The sequence below is a fragment of the Typopeltis vanoorti genome, chromosome 5, assembly GCF_054136105.1.
Source record: "Typopeltis vanoorti isolate ZY-2024b chromosome 5, IOZ_Tvanoo_1.0, whole genome shotgun sequence".
NCBI lineage: Eukaryota > Metazoa > Arthropoda > Arachnida > Uropygi > Thelyphonidae > Typopeltis > Typopeltis vanoorti.
In genome coordinates this window covers 137,514,548-137,533,745 of record NC_143553.1, presented here as the reverse complement: position 1 = coordinate 137,533,745, position 19,198 = coordinate 137,514,548, and the positions used below count along the sequence as shown (strand labels likewise).

At 36.3% G+C, this 19,198-nt stretch overlaps 1 long non-coding RNA gene and 1 other non-coding gene across 5 annotated transcripts in view; one reads left to right on the top strand and one right to left on the bottom strand.

Annotated features, from left to right (window-relative positions):
• LOC150106857 (uncharacterized) overlaps positions 1–19,198 on the top strand; it is a 192,931-nt gene that overhangs the window by 90,001 nt on the left and 83,732 nt on the right. The gene's annotated exons all lie outside the window — the stretch shown is intronic.
• Positions 1,633–1,704, bottom strand: TRNAW-CCA (transfer RNA tryptophan (anticodon CCA)). The gene has a single exon. It is a non-coding gene; the product is annotated as a tRNA-Trp (tRNA).

Here is a 19,198-nt window from a genome sequence, read left to right as displayed (position 1 = left end):
GTCTAATAATCATGGCAGGAAACTGACTACAAATTAATAATAATTTGTAGGAATTATTTTACTAGTATTATCAGTTTAAAAGTTCTTCGTGAAAAATCTTGGTTCTTGTTTAGTATGCAAACTAACTTGATTAAAAATGAATAACATCATTATTTATAAAAATCCACATTATATATTTTGTTAGACAACCGTGTAGCGGATACTCACTGCATCAATTAACGTAAACAAAACATAATAAATTTCATGAGCCGGAGTCAGACGCGCTACTATTGCGCCACCAGCGCATTCCTGTTAGGAATTTTTATATGAATCTTAATAAACTTTCAGCACTTGTCTATTTCTATCAAGATTGTAATAATTTAGATTATTAGACTTTTCTTCTTCGAAATTTTTCCAAGGCACAGACGAACAAATTTTCGGTAGATTAATCATTTTCCTGAATATTATTTCAAAGTAACAACATAATTTTTATAATAATTCATGCTATTTAAATATTTCCAAGATACTTCGATAGTATTATCAGTTGGTCGGAAATCTGCCAAACGAATTTCACGTACATTAAAATATTCGAAAATTTATCTGCGATTCAATATCCAGTTAATCAATAGCCAGTTAATGTCGTTTGCGACGCAAACGAAATTAACTGGCTGACTTTAATATATTTTAATGTCATTCACAGGTATATTAACCTTCATGATGTTTTTAATGAATGCAGTCAAAGCAGGAACATAAATTGATCATTTGTTTTGTATACTATTAAGAGAAAAACTTCCTGCAATTTCTCGGGTTCGAACCACGATGGCGTTGGAAAAAAGTTTTTTTTTTTTTTTTGAAATAATTGTATTTATTTATTTATTTCAAAATTGAAGAAGGAAGATTATTGATAATAGAAGCGATTCAAGCGTTAAATGGCTAGTACTAGATTAACTTATATGCAATTATTATAGATTAGCTATAGAGCAATTATAGACCTTACTATAATGCGATGTCTACAGCAGTACAGCAAATACCGGGGCTCCTAAAGGATCAGAACGAATCAAATGAAACGATTTTAAACGCGTTCTTTTTTAAGTTTTCATAATAATAATATGTCCAAAATTTAGTGGCATCAATCTCCCCCCCCCCCTTGACGCGGAACGCTACAGTTCAAGTAGTCTAAAAAATAATGTCAAATCAGGGCAACAGAAAATTTTTATAAAAGAAGAAAGATTAACTAGATATAGATATTCCAGTGAGAATGTTCCATATTGTAACGTAATAGATTTTCCGAGCTGTTGCGTTTTTTTTTTAATTCATAAAACGTAGAAGAAACAGTTTCAAAAAAGTAGCTAAAATTAATATTTGTATTTCCTGAAATATAGCTAGTCAACTACAATTGCTCCGGTTTATAAATTATTCTGTGACTACGAAACCTTATAGTATTTTGCCAAATGTTTTTGGATCTCTGTACTTGTATTCAGATTGCGATCTTCAATATGTCAGTTAAAAATGTCTCCAAACAACCCATTGTTTGTTTTGACAATATCGGTATCGCTAATAAGACATAAAGAAATCCTGAGATCTAATTTAGATGAGTCTAAGAACTCTCACATGAAAAAAAAATAATAAAAATAAAACATAAAGAACGCATGATGAGCCGGACGTGATTCGAACACGCAACCTTCTGATCTGGAGTCAGACGCGCTACCATTGCGCCACCGGCCCACTTGTCAAGTAATCGATTCTTTATATTTTATAAACACAATAGGTGTTTTCTCGTTTGATACTGCAATAATAGATCTTTTCACCTAAAGCAAATCAATTTGGCACTCTTTACCGAACTTTGAAGAAATAAAAATCGTCTATAATATTCCGTTGGAGAAAGGCATTTATTATTTGTAATAATAGCGACATACGCTAGTAATATCTTTACACATGAAGTATTCATAAAATACCAGCGGAAAATGAAATGAGAGATATTTGATGCTTGTTTATTTATTGAGCCACATCGTATACGCTAAATTATTTACGTGTATTAATTACATGCAATGGGATGTAATTAACTAAAGGGAACAACAGAAAGAAGTCGCACGATACAGTTGACATACGTTATATTCAGTAGAACAGCATGTGTGTGTTTGCGCGCGTGTAATAAATTAACAACAGATTCACTTATGGAATGGAAGAGATAGGAAATGCAAGATTTAAGAATGTATCATTAGGTTACTAAGATGAATATATTAGCAAAGTAATAAATAAGATAAAATTCCTAACATTTAGCATTTAAAAATAAATGGATGCTAAGTTATACATATATTTAAATAACACAATGCTTTTCTCTGGACTTTTGGATCCTGATTCACTCACCCCCCCCCCCATTACATAATAATACTCATTCTATCATATTTTAAAATCACTAAACGCTTCGTGAGCCTAGTGACATGGCTATTCTTTACAACTTGGCTTAAGTTTGTGACATTAGCATGTGAGATTGGCTGGTTAATGCTTTAACATATTGCTGAGTTTTATTGTTCTGTTTTGTTTAGCATACTAAAACATGTTTATCATACAAATGATATATATGTTTTAGTATGCTAGAAGTTATCGGTTTCCGGCACTTATAAATACTCTGTTTTATAATACAAAAACGCAAGATATGCCTCCAAAATCCATATCTCCTTCTGTTCATCAAGGAGCAAAAAACTGTCATCTGATATCACATAGAACAAGAATGTAAGAAGTGCAATCAAAAAATCTGTGAAGCCATCGCCATCTATTAACAGGAAACAAATAAACAGGAAATTAACAGGAAAAATAAATAAAATAAAATATACCAACAGTCCCTGACTTACGTAATAGTTACGTTCTGCGAACTTGATGTAAATCGAATATTACGTAAGTCGGATTAACCCGTCCATCTGCAATCACACAATGTTGCTTACGCGTTTAAAATAGCTATACGCAGTAATACATTAACGTGTTTTAAAGGTTATTCCTGTTAGTTTCATTCACATGATGAACATGCAAATCGCATTTCATTATGTACTTATTAATACAAAGTCAACTATTTCTCTTTGGACTTTTAAGACCTGTGGAATATCAGAATCCGTGTAGATACTACAAATATGCAACACTAAACATTTAAAAGAAGATTGTGTTTTTGCAATCTGTTTATTTATTTATAATAAAGTGACAAATGCAATGGATAAGGGTGTTGCATACACTGTGGTATATTTAGATTTTGCAAAGGCCTTTGACAAATTGCCACATGACAAGCTGGTAATTAAATTGGAATGGATGGGGATGAAAACTAGATTACTTCGCCGAATTGGAGATTGGCTGGCTGATAGGTATCAGCAAGTCATGTATGGAGAAGCAATATTTCCGAAGATGAAAGTTACTAGTGGTGTACCCCAAGGATCTGTGTTGGGTCCATTGCTGTTTAATTGGTGTGTAAATGACATTGGGAGAGGTCTGAATGGTGATACGCAGATGTTTACAGATGATGCATAGTTATGGAGAACTATCTGGAGTAGAGCAGATGCCGTGGCTTTGCAAGCGGATTTGAATCCACTAGCTGAATACGTAAATGAGTGGGGATGTCAATTCAATGTTTACGAAGTGTGTGGTTTTGAAATTTGGGAAGCAGAGATGGGATATAGAGTATACAATCGGTGGAATATCTTGGAAGAGGTAGAAGAGATGAAAGATCTGGGAGTGATTGTGGACAAAGACCTAAATTTTCGTGGATATATCGCTAAAATTATGAGGACAGCACAGCGGATAATGGGATTTGTGTTAGTGCGGAGGGCACTGACTTGTAGAAGTAAGGATGTTATGGTGCCCTTGTATAAGGTTTTGATCACGCCACATATGGATTACTGTGTACAGACTTGGTCGCATTGTTTTCAAAAACATGAAGATATATTGGAAAAGGTCCAGAGATGATTGCGGAAGGTTGTTTCTGGTCTCTGGAATGTTGAGCATGAAGACAGATTGAGAAAATGCAATTTGCAGAAATTGATGCATAGGAGGAGGAGAGGGGATATGATCAAGCCACATAAGTTGTCAAACTCCCCCACATTAATTACCAAATTAATGTGGGGGAGGTTTTGTATAGAATGGTCGTTTTGTATAGAATGGTCGTAGTTGGGGAGAGAGGCCAAGTAAGGAGAGTAAGCATGGAAATGGGGAGCAGGTATTTTGCATGAGAGTGGTGAATGATTGGAATCTATTGTTTGAGAGTGTGGTGAGCACAGAGACAGTGAACATATTTAAAGCATGATATGAAAAATTGTGTGTATAATAGTGAACCTCCCAAGATGAATCTTTGATTCCATGGAGGTATTTAATAATAATAATAATAATAATAATAATAATAATAATAATAATAATAATAATAATAATAATAAACATTAAAATATAGCAAATCTGTGTTGAAAAGTAGACTGAGAAAGTGCAAGCACGCCCTCTAACAGTGGTCTTCCCCTCGTGGGGAAGACCACTGTTAGAGGGCGTGCGAATAACGTAGGAGTTCTAAAAAAAAAAATCAGCTAACGCCTTTTTATTCCCGTATATACGGGAGTAGGCGAGGCCATTTAGCCCTATCTAACTTTTGGAGACTGAGTGGGCAGTTCAATCTCCACTGGTGCCCAATCAGAGACAGATGGCCCAAGGCTATCACTAATTAAGCGGTACGCAGTGAAGAGAGACGGCTCAAATGTGCCGCCATCTCGTGGTCCCTAACCCTAACACAATATATTTAATGTCTGAAATAATGTGGGTTCTACGGTCGATTTTCTTGAGTTTACAGGACGAAAAACCCGAGTTTCCGAGAGGAAAAACCTGCTTGCCCGTGCCAGAGATCGACTAACTCGGGAACCGGTCGAAAAAAGGCTTAGAAAAATTTCCTCTAGTCGCCGACTAGATTCGAAACCAAGTCTTCCTTCGTGCGGCCAAGCGCGGTGGTGTGCAAACGCCACATCCACTGAGCTACACAGGCTCTACGTAGGAGTTAAGTAAAAATTTTTTATAATTCACTATTTTTCTAACCCTTTCATAATAATTTTCATAAGCCCGAATTTACGTAAGCCGGGGACTGCTTGTATCGACGTATTATATCGCTCCATAATAAAATAATAAAAACTGCAAAATCATCTTAAAAAAAAGTGGGGCCATCTATCGAATCTAAAGATACGTCATAATGTAATAATTTTTATTTATTCATTCCTGCTTATATGAAGATAAAAATGTAAATCGCCATTTATTGGTTAATGCTAAACCATCATACATTTTTTTGTTTGTTTGTTTGGATATGTGAATTAAGGTGAAAAATTATGATAGAAGGTTAGTCCGTGTGTAAGAGGGAGAAAACTTCCTAGTTATACTGACTTTCCTAATTCAGTCATATACCATCTTGTTAAATTATTATATTAGCTTATCCTGTTAGTGTCTCCACCAGCATTTGAAAACTAGCCACGTTAGCGTAGTCGGTAGCTATAATTTCTTTTGGAAAAGATCTTCACATGATTCCAGTTATACTATCAGAAGAATCTTAAGAAAGAATTTTTTCAAATAAAGCTAAGTTGGTAGTCTTATAATAAATTGGTTTAATACAATGGTATCGTATTTACCTGCATGGGATTCATGGCTGTCATGGCATTTGAATCTGCAGATTAAATGTAAATACTTCAAATACGAAAGTCTTGAAACTTTTCCCATATTAACATAAGTTTTTATTTTATTTTAATTTAATTAATAATTTGAGTTATAAAATAAAATTATAAAATCATAAATTTTATAAAAATAATTGAACTAAATATTTAATCAAAATTGAAATTAAACTAGTAAGCCCAAAATACTATCTCGTGTATATTTCCAGCTTTATAAAAATAATAATAATAATAATAATAATAATAATAATAATAATAATAATAATAATAATAATAATAATAATAATAATTTAGTAACACATAGCATTATCTTCGTATTAGTACACATTTTTGAATGTTCAGTCCAACCTATAGGATAATAAACAATTAGCACAGCGAAGGATTTGTTTATAACGCATAAACTGAGGAATCGGACTAGCTTTGCCTTACAAAAACCCAGCGCGAAATTTCTTAGATATCTATAAAACAACGTTAGCTTTAATTTCTTTGCGTAACCCGACGGCATCTCCAACAAAGTTATAAAACTTCTACCTCGCAAAGCTATTGTTCATTTGGCAAACATAATCAACTCCATACTTCACTACAAGTATTTCCCTTCCTACTGGAAATTGGCGTACATTGTTCCAATTCATAAACCTGGAAAGGATCCCACTCTGCCACAGAATTACAGACCAATCAGTCTCATCTCTAATCTCGGAAAAATAGCTGAGAAGGTAATTCTTACTAGGCTTCAAGATTCTGTACTCCGGTTAAACATCCTGCCTGAGGAGCAGTTTGGTTTCAGACAGTTGCATAGTACCACACAACAAATACACAGATTGGTGGAACATATCATCACAGGTTTTAACTGGCGCCAATGCACTGGAGTAGTATGGGTGACGGTTCTGACAAGATCAAGATCAAGATAAGATAAGGAATCGTTACGTGATTGGTTGATGACGTCATTGTGTGCATGGCTTCATGGGTCTGGAATGTTTGGAATTTCCGTGTGGGCAACTGTGTCACTGGCTTCAGCTCTTGTGTTTTGGTTCGCGTATGGGATTATGGGTGATGGTAGAGATAAGTGGGGGGGGGGGGGTGGGGGGGGGGGGGGGTGGGGGGGGGGGGGGGTGGGGGGGGGGGGGGGTGGGGGGGGGGGGGGGTGGGGGGGGGGGGGGGTGGGGGGGGGGGGGGGTGGGGGGGGGGGGGGGTGGGGGGGGGGGGGGGTGGGGGGGGGGGGGGGTGGGGGGGGGGGGGGGTGGGGGGGGGGGGGGGTGGGGGGGGGGGGGGGTGGGGGGGGGGGGGGGTGGGGGGGGGGGGGGGTGGGGGGGGGGGGGGGTGGGGGGGGGGGGGGGTGGGGGGGGGGGGGGGTGGGGGGGGGGGGGGGTGGGGGGGGGGGGGGGTGGGGGGGGGGGGGGGTGGGGGGGGGGGGGGGTGGGGGGGGGGGGGGGTGGGGGGGGGGGGGGGTGGGGGGGGGGGGGGGTGGGGGGGGGGGGGGGTGGGGGGGGGGGGGGGTGGGGGGGGGGGGGGGTGGGGGGGGGGGGGGGTGGGGGGGGGGGGGGGTGGGGGGGGGGGGGGGTGGGGGATTTATTTATTTATTGAACTTTAAGATCTTACTTTTAGACAAATCAAAATATCCGGATGAATTATGAATAAAATATGAACTTGATTAGAATATGAATATAGAAGAAAATACAGATGAGGTATGAAAAAAAAAAAATGTTTGAGTGACATAGCATATAATTAAATTATTCAGAAAACCTCGAAACTGTGAATTTCCAAACACATAACGTCACGATTCTTATCTCTAAATATCACCCACAAGGCAATAAACGAAGCAAAAACATCACGTGATATTTCTGACAGACAAGGGTCCCCAGCGAAATTCCAAAATCAATAACAACAAACTTTCACGTCACGATTCCTTATCTTATCTTGATCTCGATCTTGTCAGAAGTGAGCACCAATCACGACACGATTTCTTATCCACTAATATATTTCCCTTTCCATTCAAAACAATAACGTCACGATTGTTATCTCTAAATATCACCCACAAGGCAATAAACGAAGCAAAAACATCACGTGATATTTCTGACAGACAAGGGCCCCAGCAAAATTCCAAAATCAATAACAACAAACTTTCACGTCACGATTCCTTATCTTATCTTGATCTCGATCTTGTCAGAAGTGAGCACCAATCACGACACGATTTCTTATCCACTAATATATTTCCCTTTCCATTCAAAACAATAACGTCACTTATTTACAACTAACAAATGACGTCACTTATCTACATCTGAAAACAACACACACCCACGACACGATTCCTTATCTTATCTTGATCTTGATCTTGTCAGAAGTGAGCACCAATCACGACATGATTTCTTATCCACTAATATCATCCTTTCCATTCAAAACAACAACGTCACTTATTTACAAATAACAAATGACGACATTTATTTACAAATAACAAATGACGTCACTTATCTACACCTGATAACAACACCCACCCACCACACGATCCCTTATCTTATCTTGATCTTCATCTTGTCACTAGTGCACCACCAATCACAACACGAATCCTTATCTCTACCATCACCCATAATCCCATACGCGAACCAAAACACAAGAGCTGAAGCCAGTGACACAGTTGCCCACAGGGAAATTCCAAACATTCCACCCATGAAGCCATGCACACAATGACGTCATCAACCAATCACGTCACGATTCCTTATCTTATCTTGATCTTGATCTTGTCACTACCGTCACCCATACTACTCACTGGGGCTGTTTTCCTAGACTTAGCCAGTGCATTTGACAAGGTTTGGCATTATGGTTTACTATACAAGCTTATATCATCCGGTATCCCAATCGGAATCATTCAACTCATCAAGACGTACCTCTGCGATAGGCGCATGCAAGTGAGACTAAGTGGAGTAGTGTCCTCACAGAAACACATCTTGGCTGGAGTTCCACAAGGGTCCTTACTAGCACCAATCCTATTCTCCTTATACCTGCATGATATACCACACAACCCATTATCTTCAATTAAAGCTCTTTACGCTGATGACACAGCGATATTGGCCAGATCATTAAAGCCTCACTTAGCCATCAAGAAACTGCAAGAAAACCTACTGCAAATGGCTGTCATGGCAAATAGAGCAATATTTTGCCAAATGGTGTCTCCAGGTGAATCCTCAGAAGAGCGTAGCCGTCTTATTCTCTAGAAGATCAGTGCTTCCCAAAGAAGATATTCTCCTCTTTAACAAAAAAATTCAGTGGAAAACAGAGATCAAGTACCTTGGTGTAATAATGGACAGTAAACTGACTTTCAACTCCCATATCAAGATTCTCTGTGCAAACACATCCAAAACCATAGCCCAGCTCTATCCGCTAATAAACAGAAACAGCAAACTGAGCACCAGAATCAAACTTCTCATATACAAACTAATGGTTCGTCCAATACTCACTTATGCCTCACCGGCCTGGAGCCATACTTCAAACTCAAATATCATTAAATTACAACGCATTCAGAACAAGAATGCGTTGTTCTGAATGCGTTGTTCTGAGCGCCCAGGATCTTAGAATGATCCTGGGCGCTCCATGGTTCATCCAAACTGTCCAACTGCACTGCGACACGGAGGTCCCCTATATTTACACCTTCATGCGGACTATAGCAACCAAATTCTTTTCAAAGGCAACTGTGCATCCTAACAGAATGATCCAACTGGCCGCTGACTATGATGCAACGGACTATTCTAAGCACAAAAGACCTAAAGCCATCCTAAACCCCCTCACTGAGGATTAATCTCCTAGCCCAATCAGGGCGAGCAATATAGCTCATAAACTCTTTCTACTCACAGTCTCTGTTAAGATAGCCGGGAATATGAAAAGCTTTTGCTTCACCCGTTAAGCCAGTAATGTTACTAGTTACTAGTTCTTTGCGTAAGCTGATATTTTCGGTTTAAAAACAGAATTCTTTTTCAGTACTTCTGTCTGCAGTTATAGGATAACATGTTGCGTCACTTGAAGACGTAATATTTCTTTGGCAAGCCTTGCGAGTCACAGAGAACAATGTCGGGGGCGTCACTAGAACGTAAAATAAAAGTTCATTTGTCATTGTGTATGAATATCAATTTTGTATGGAGTTTATATTTGATTCCATAAGCATATTCCAGGTAGCAATTATGACTATTGTATATTATTTCAATTGCCAAATTATATTAGGATTTAATTCTACTTTCGTTGTTTAACTTTATTTAATTGTTTATTCTTAAGAAGTTAAATCTATTTAATCTACTATCATATATCTACGTGAATTCCATTAACTTCTAAATAGCTACTTCGTGTTTAGTTTACATCTGTGCAAAACGGAAAGTGTGTCATAACTCCAATTTTCTAGTTTTATTTATTATTTTTTTAGACATTTGAAGTATCTCTGAGAAAACTACAAAAATATACACTTTAGCATAAGCCGGAAAATGGTTTAAGAAGGCCGGAAATTGATCCCTTTCATCTTCAAAGTAGTAGTATCTACCGAAACTGCGAAGGATGCAAATCTCTAGACGTATTTAGTTTCGTATTCTTCGTTCTTATCTCTTAGCCGGAAGTGCTATCTTCAACACACCGGAAATTGAGAATTTTAAATATTCCCATCTTGTATGTTTTAGTAAACAGTTCAATGAAGCATTTCTGCGTAACTTAAAGCTTTCTTGAAGAAATAAACATATCTTAAGAAAATAAAATAATGAACAGTATATTTTGGGTAGAGCTTGCAACAGGAAGTGATGCATCAAAGGATTATCTACGTAGTATTTGTAGCAGAAGGATCGATATTTATTGTCTGTTTCGCTTTTGCCAGAGGAAATTATTAAAAAAAAAAAAAAATTTTTTTTTTTTAATGATAGAAATTTCTTTAGTTTTTGCAACTCGTTTACTTTATAACACACAGCGTAAAATTTAAGCACAGCTTAAAATCACGGCAATATTCAGAAGAAGAAAAAAAAAAACATGAATAACAATATCAGATTCTTCTTTTCCATTATTAATGGTCCATTAGCGTCGCTGTTAAAGTTAACACATATTTATTCAACGCATTAAAGCAAGCAGATAAGGTAATTAATCTTGCAAATGTTTAACAATTCTTTTGGAAACTTGTGATATCTATTTTAAAAGATTGATAGAAAGTAATCTGCATTTCCCTTGGCCTTATCTACTATGCAGGCCTTGGCCAAATAAAGGAATATCACTGCATATATTAATTCTAATTATGGTTCGTTTTTTTCTTATTTTCGTTAATGAAAGTTACATATCATAGAATATGTAAGATGGATAAGTACTTTGAGAGGATGGATGGATGACAGGAAGGGTCAAGAAGAGTACTTATCTTGAAAAAGGCGTTTCATTACTGGAAAATCCCCACGTCTACTCATCGTATAGATCGACTGATCTCTATCGAACAAGAAAATCGAAAAATATCATTTCTGTCTAATATTTCTTCCAAATAATCCTATCGCGGAGGTTTACATTTTTCCTTCCTTTCAAAACATAGTTCTCTAACAAATAAAAACTAATTAATGGACTTCCAATCTTTTCTATTATTTAATGATAATTCTTAGCGAATATATTTATTATACTTTGTCAGTTATTTAATGAAAATTGTTTCAGTGCATCAATGTTGTAGCAAAGAATCAAACTGTGTTTGGCATCAGGGAAAATCAATACATCGAGCAATTTTATTAGAAGCAAAGACATAACCTTCTTTCTCAAATTGCTATAATTAATATTCTGGGCAAGAAAAAAATAACGTGAAACACGATCGCCTTGGCAACTAAATCACCATGGTAATAATTGTCCATTTCAGCAGAAGAAAACACGATTTACTAAATAACAGCAAGATTAAAATACGCTAATTAAGGCAGTAATTATGCTGAATAATGGAACCATTTTGGAATAAGAGAAAATTTAACTGAATTAATGAAAATGCGAAACGATAGCTTCACGTTCATTTAATAAAACCTGAATCCATACTTTCACTGTCTAGAAGCATGACTTTATTATTATTATTATTATTATTATTATTATTATTATTATTATTATTATTATTATTATTATTATTATTACACAACGAATTTCCTTGCTTTTCCTTTCTTTCAGTGTTTTGGGATTGTACGCAATTCCAAATTTCTAATATTCCTCACAGCTAAAAATTTCTCAACTAAGTGTACAAATGCAAATTTCTAACTACCCCGTGGTGAAGGGGCAAAAATGCGAAGATACTTTCTGAAAGTATCTAGCAAACTAGCAAATGCCAGTCTTCCCCATATGGTGCGTTGAATAATTGTGACACTGACCCTGCTATAGGCAGCTGGCTGTTGTCAGTGACAGGTTGTAATTAGAGCAAGGCTAGGCCAACAGCATATTAATTTTTACGCAGCGAAATTTTCTTTAAAACTTTAATAAAATTAATGTGCCGCCATTTATATTCGCCTAGCCTTTACATTTTAAGTTTTAGCAAAATGATATTTTACCTCTATCACATAGCGAGCGTAATACACAAGCATGAGCAATATTAAGCTTCTTTTATGACGCCTTTGGTAACTGCAGTAAAAAATTCTAGATAATTTAGTATTTAAGAATAATAAAAGTAATTGGCTGATAATTGACAAGCTCTTGGAACTATGTAACTATTTTCCTCTTCTTTCAACTCCTTTGGGACCTCACCAGAGCTAAGATTCAAATTAAACAATCTGATAAAAAAAGCACTAACAGCTCCCTACTACATTTTCAGAATACCCAAGCTGATCGCCCATCCACTTCCATAGCTGTATTTTCATCGAGGTTCACTTACCTCTGCTTCCACATCTGCACTTACCACATCTGTTAATACAATATCCCCACCTGGATTAAATACCTTTGCAAAATGATCACGTAACAAAAATATCCTTTAACACATTTTATTCCTTGCTGGAGTAAGCAAGGAATTTTAGTTCTATCTCACTTTCTGGAGACTGAGGGGAAGTTAATCTCCACCGTTAGCCAATCAGAGATAGCTGGCCGAAACTATTAGTGATATTAAACAGCATCTGGTAAACAGAGCATGATTTATCACTATCTCGTGGTACATAACATGAAGATGTATTGGAAAAGCTTTAGAGACGATTAACTAAGGTGGTTTCTGGTCTCTGGAATGTTGAATATGAAGATAGATTAAGAAAATGCAATTTGAAGAAATTGATGGATAGAAGGAGGAGAGGGGATAAGATCGAGACATATAAGCTGTTAAGAGGTTATTACCAGATTAATGTGGAGAAGGTTTTGCACAGAATGGGTGAAGATAGCAGGAGAAGAAGAGGTCATCCCTAGAAGCTGTATAAGGAGGGTGTGAGCAAGGGAGTGAGGAGCAGGTATTTTGCATGGAGAGTGGTGAGTGACTAGAATGCATTGGCCGAGAGTGTAGATGAGTACAGAGACAGCGAACATATTTATGGTACTGTATGATAAATTGTGTGTATAGCAGTGGACCTCCCACAATGAGTCTTTGACTCCATGGAGGTTTTTTTATAATAATAACCCTAACTTAATATATTATTGTCTGAAATCGAGTGGTTTCTAGTCAATTTTCTTCAGTGATTACCAGTAATTCAATTATTCTGTCCGGTTCAGTCATCCCCCACTTCTCCACCATCAATATTTATCAGAATAATTCTGTCATAATCATTTTTCCTTGTATTTATCCTATGCTGAAAAAATCTTTAGTCCTTTGGCTTGCTCAGCCAATTTCCTTTTGTACTCTGATTTTTCCTTCCTTCTATTGGTCACTCTTGGCCTATGTTTTATACGGATCATGAACTTGCTGATCACCTTTCTCTTTGAATTCCGAAGACAAACTTTTCATTCTCTGCAGCTCCAACTTGATGATATAAATGAATGTATATTCACTTACATGTATTATCATGTATATGCTCAACTATTTGGTAATGGTGCTAAGAGTGGTATAGTATGCCCACAGATTCGAGACCCCTTCGACACTTCTGCGCATGTCACGAGAATCCATTCCGATAATAGGGTAATCAATCCATCTTCTGAGATGTTGGAAGTTTATTTTACACTTGATTAGACCATAATAAATTTAGTTTTATCCTTTATCCAAGTGTGAGCAAATAAAGCTTGCACCTGAAAATATCTTCAGGACTGAGGTAAGGTGGTACATCCCTTGGCAACTCGTAGCAAAGGTGGACCAAGATCTCATCACTCCTTGTCTTAGTATCTCCCATAATGCAAAGCACACCTCCGTGCAGACATGTATACTGCTATGCATTAAGGGAAGGGCCACTACCCAGACCAGTTTTGACCTTTATTCAGGTCTCGTCAGTGGGAGGCAGACCCAGAGTGGTGATACTAAGGCAGAAGCAATGAAGAGGTCATATTTACCTATGCGAGTTGCAAGCAGTATACATGTCCGCAAGGAGATGTGCTTTGCATTATGGGTGATACTGAGACAAGGAGTGATGAGAGCTTGGTCCACCTTTGCTACAAGTTGCCAAAGGATGTACCACCTTACCTCAGTCCTGAAAATATTTTCAGGCACAAACTTTGTTTGCTTACACTTGGATAAAGGATTAAATTACATTTATTAACGTCTTCTGTGATGAGTTGTTTATTATTACACGTCAGAAAATTAACTTCTCTGTTATGATCAGTGTAGTTTTTAAAGTGGTAACTATTTTGCTTGTATAACAGTTGGGAAATTTTACCTGTAAAGCACGTGATTTCGCGTGTTGGCGACCAATTCGTACGTCCTTCATTTCTTTCTCCCCTTCAGCATGAATCGACTATTCTTGGCACCAAAGCTCTACAAAGTGTGGGCGTACTCTAACAGATTGCCCTACTGATTTCCAAAACTGTGGAAATCGGTAGGGCAATCTCCCTTCCTACTCCCTTCGTGGGGAATAAAACGGTATTGGAGGGTTTATTTTTCATTTTTTCTATATTTATTTCCAGTTTTCTTCGATTACACTATTTCCAATTATGGATACAGATGACGCGCCTACCATCACTTTGCACTTACACATTGCTTGCTTTTTTATTTTCTTAATTTATTATTATTATTTTAAAAAAAAAAACTCCTTCTGGAACTTATTTTGGGAAACTAAAAAAAATACAGAATTTGTAAATAAGGGATAGAGAAATTAAGCCACATTAAATAGTGAAATATCTAATGTAAAACTGATCTATGCGAATAGTTCATATTTGAATAATATCTTTACCAGTAACGTCGACTTCACACACAAATGTTTGGTCCTATTTCGAACTTCAAATGTAATGTTGAATGTTTAATTTTAAATTCAACTTCAGATAACGGATTACATTCTTTCAATTCTGATTGAAAATTTTGAAATCAGCATTTAATCATTTAATTTGCAAATGTAGTTAATACAAGATCACAATTTAGAATTCTTCATTTATTTCTTGCAACGCTGCAACCAGGATAATTTAACATTTAGTCGCAGCCTTTTGGGCCGAACGTTAGCACTTTACTTAAATTCTTCAAATTTTATATACTCCGTTCCCTCCTCCTCCTGCATTCTGATACTTCGAACACGAGGGCAAATAACACAGTTTTGGCAAAGACCCTACATTCTGCACTTTGATAACCTACGTTTGTCCCGCTGCATGCGAACGCCAACAGTTCAATGACGTCATTGCTACAACAAATCAAAACTCTGACACCAGCATCATAGTTACACCTGTCAAGTTCTCTATCCTTTGCATGTGCTGCTACTGACCCTTCCAGAAATATCTCTAGCCAACCGTAACTTGTTGACGGGATTGGAACTAGTCACGCGGCGTGTAGCCATTGCACCAATTACGTATATGTAACAGAGCATGCTAGTGGTGGCAAGTGTCCAGAGCATAGGCAAAGAGAGAGAGAGAGAGAGAGAGAGAGAGAGAGAGAGCAAAGCAGAAGAATTTAGTTGCACGCTTTAGCATATACATTACAAGTTTGGAAGTGACTTGAAATTCAAAGTAAACTTGATGAAATATGTCATTGAAAGTTTGAGACCGTCTACAGTATACATAATCCAGCCCCACTACAATATTCTAACTTCTCGCTTTCGAAAAAAACATGTAGCATTTGAAATTTTCTTTCGCAATGCTATTAAAAATTATTCAATTCTGTAGCAGTTGATTTTCAGTGATAATTACAAACATGATTTCAGCGACCTCTCGCCACCAACGAATGCAATATCTATGCAGACGACAGTTGTGAGTTGTTTTTAACGATGAAAATCGCCCTCTGAAATATTTATCGAAAAATAATAAAGCTTAAAAAAATGAGGACATATTACAAATAATAAAATATTGGCTGAATCATTAAATGTAGATTATATACATTATTGCTTATATGAAAATTAATTAATAATCCAGCTAGGTTATAAAATACGTATATAATTAAAAAGCATTACAGTATTTGCAACTCATTTATAAAAAGATTACCTAGGCAAAATCTGAAGTTACTTCACTTCCATTTTATATGAAACCTTGCTTTGAAAATTTATTGCATAAATTGTTGCAGCCGAGGCGTGTTTCTCACTGTAGTTCCAAGCGGTTCGCATTATTATCAGTGAGATCATTGCTGTGAAACTTTTACTATTATTTCGGATTGATATTAAAATACTTGTGTTGTTATGCAGTTGTTTTCCTTCATAAATAATGCATCTAAGAACTTTTTTTATTTATAATAAATATACCCGAATGAAGGAAATTTTTATAAATAATAATAATAATAATAATAATAATAATAATAATAATAATAATAATGCCAGAATTGATTATTCAAACGTTATACTGTATTTATTCTCGAATATTCACAAGCATTTAAGCTATTTCTGAATGCAGTACAACAGGATTGCATTTTATTTGAAAAAAAAAATAAAATAAATAGATAATAATAATGAAGTGAAGAGTGTATAGAATTTATTTTCTCGCTACTGGTAACAAGCTTAATCAAGGGTGGTTTAAGCCGGCTGGAACATCTGGCGGTAAAATTTACGGGGTCCCTAAAAATTTCTTTATTTGGAAAAGTTGGCATTTCTCTTGCAGCCTGGTATACTTGTGTGGCAGTATTGAATTTGTCTTTATCCACTTTTAAAAATAGAGCAAACTGTTGTAATTCTTCATCAAAATGCGTAATACTTTATTTACATCGTTCTTATAGATAGGCTGACCATACGTACCGTTTTGAACAGGACAGGAACGTTTTTTTTTTTTTTTTTTTTCATATTTCTCGGCCGTCCCGTCGTTTTAATAAAAATGTCACTTTTGTCCCGTTTTTAATAAAACTTATAAATATACTTTAATATTGATCAATCATAAATTATTATCCGCAACCCATAATCGTATATCAATATCATCGATACCAGTAATTTGCATAACCATGGAGTCGCATTGTTCGATACTAAATATCGATATATGCGGTGATTTATTCAGAGAAAAAAAAAAAAAAAGCACGTTGGCAACACTAGCGCGTCTTAGACGCGGCGTCTGTTCTGCTGTAGCGTTAGTTTTTGTTTTGCCTGTATGCTAACCGGGGTTTTGTTATTCAATGCTGGTGGTTTAAATTTCATATCTTTTAAAGTTTAAAGTCTTGTTTTTTAAAGATTTAATCCTTGCAATGCTAAAGAGGCAAAACTATAGTTTTAATGACATCTCCTGAAAGAATTCAATTTTATTAAAATGGACAAGCTGTGGTGATGGAACAAAAATGGTGTGTCAGCATTGTAATGTCCATTTTTCCGTTGCTCATGGAGATAGAAGCGACATCAACCAAAATCTACGTAGCCAGAAACACAAGGATGCGGAAAAGACTTTGGCTTCCTTTAAAAACATCAGCTCGTTTATGGTGTTGATAGTGAAAGCGATAAAATTGCAGCAAGTGAAGCTCTTGTTGCTTATTACACTGTGCGTCACAGAGAAAGTTTTCACGCAAATGACTGCTTGTCGACATTGATAAATAAATTTTTTTGAACCAAAAATTTCTTCATCACGTTCCAAATCAGAAGCAGAAATTACCAACACTTTATCACCACACATACTGGGAGAAGTAATAGAGGATTTAAATAAAACAAAAAACATTACAGTCAGTTTAGATGCATCAAACAAAAAAAGACATCAAACTTTTTCCATTAGTTGTGCGGTACTTTTTGCCAAATTGTGGTGTTCAAGACAAAATTATAGATTTTTGGTGGTTGCAAAAAACTTGGCAAAATTATGTGTTTATGTAATCAAACATTTTTTTATCGTCTTACTTTTTCATGAATGCAAGATATTACATAACCCTCGTCCAGTTTTTGTCATCCAAATGTCCAGTTTTTGTCTCAAGGAAATATGGACAGCCTACTTATACATCTCTTTTCATTTTTCTACATAGTTCGGGGACCCATGGCGACCGCTAGGTTCGACATCCGCTTGATCAGCCTCTGAGCTTAATAAACAGTAATACTGACTAAAATTCTAACTAGCACAAAAAAAACTCTTATTCACCAAATTGTTTACCTTATTCATCAATAAGTATTGCCAGTGTACTATACACGTTGTACATGTGCATGTTGTATATTAAAAAAGCAACAAATTCATTTTGTTGTTTTTTTATTTTATTTTGCATTATTTATTTATTTATTTATTATTAATTTATTATTGCTTCGGAATGCTATTTAAATTTAATATCTCAAATTTCACACTTTTATGGGCATAACGTCTTTTGGTGCTATAATCCAGTAAATTAAACTAACAAAAGAACATTATCTTTTATAGATATCGCAATTTTTTGTTTCCTATAAAATAAGACCTGGGTTCGATTCTCGTCGTGATGACAGGAATCCTTATATATGAGCTTTTTCAGATGAAGATTCGTTAGCCGATCTTATACGGGTGGTAGCAGGATTCTTTTCCCTCCCGGAAACTCGGGTTTTTCATCCCCCCGTACAGAAAAATAGGCCTTCAGAACACACGCAATTTACAGACAAAAATGCTGTTGTTTGTGATGATGGTCGATAGATGGCGTTGATGGTAGTAGTGTCGTAGTTGGAGAATTAAGTAGTAGTGGAGAGGATGAGATGCAGTTAGGGAAATAGAGTAATGTGCCCCCACGATCAGTCCTTGGACTCCGTGGTTATGATTAGGAAATTTCGCCTCTTATCTAGCACGTCGTGGAAATACGACCAATGTAGGCGATGGTGAAAGTTTGACACCAGCTGCTTCTGATTTTGGAAAGTGAAGACTAAAAGAGTACTGCTTACATTCTTTGAGGAATGCAAGGGTGGATTTATTTTTAATCCATTGAGATTCGAATATGCGAGTTTAGATGTCAAAGTGGTCCTTTATGTAGATAAAAATAATTAAGTAAATAAATCTGTATTCGATTTTAATTATTATTACTACTTTTTTTCGGTAAGTTAAATTAAGAATAATATAAATCCTAAAAACAAAAATGCTTTTACAAATTATAAACAATTCAAACAGTATTGTGACCAGAAATGTAAAATAAAACGACCACGATGATGCGA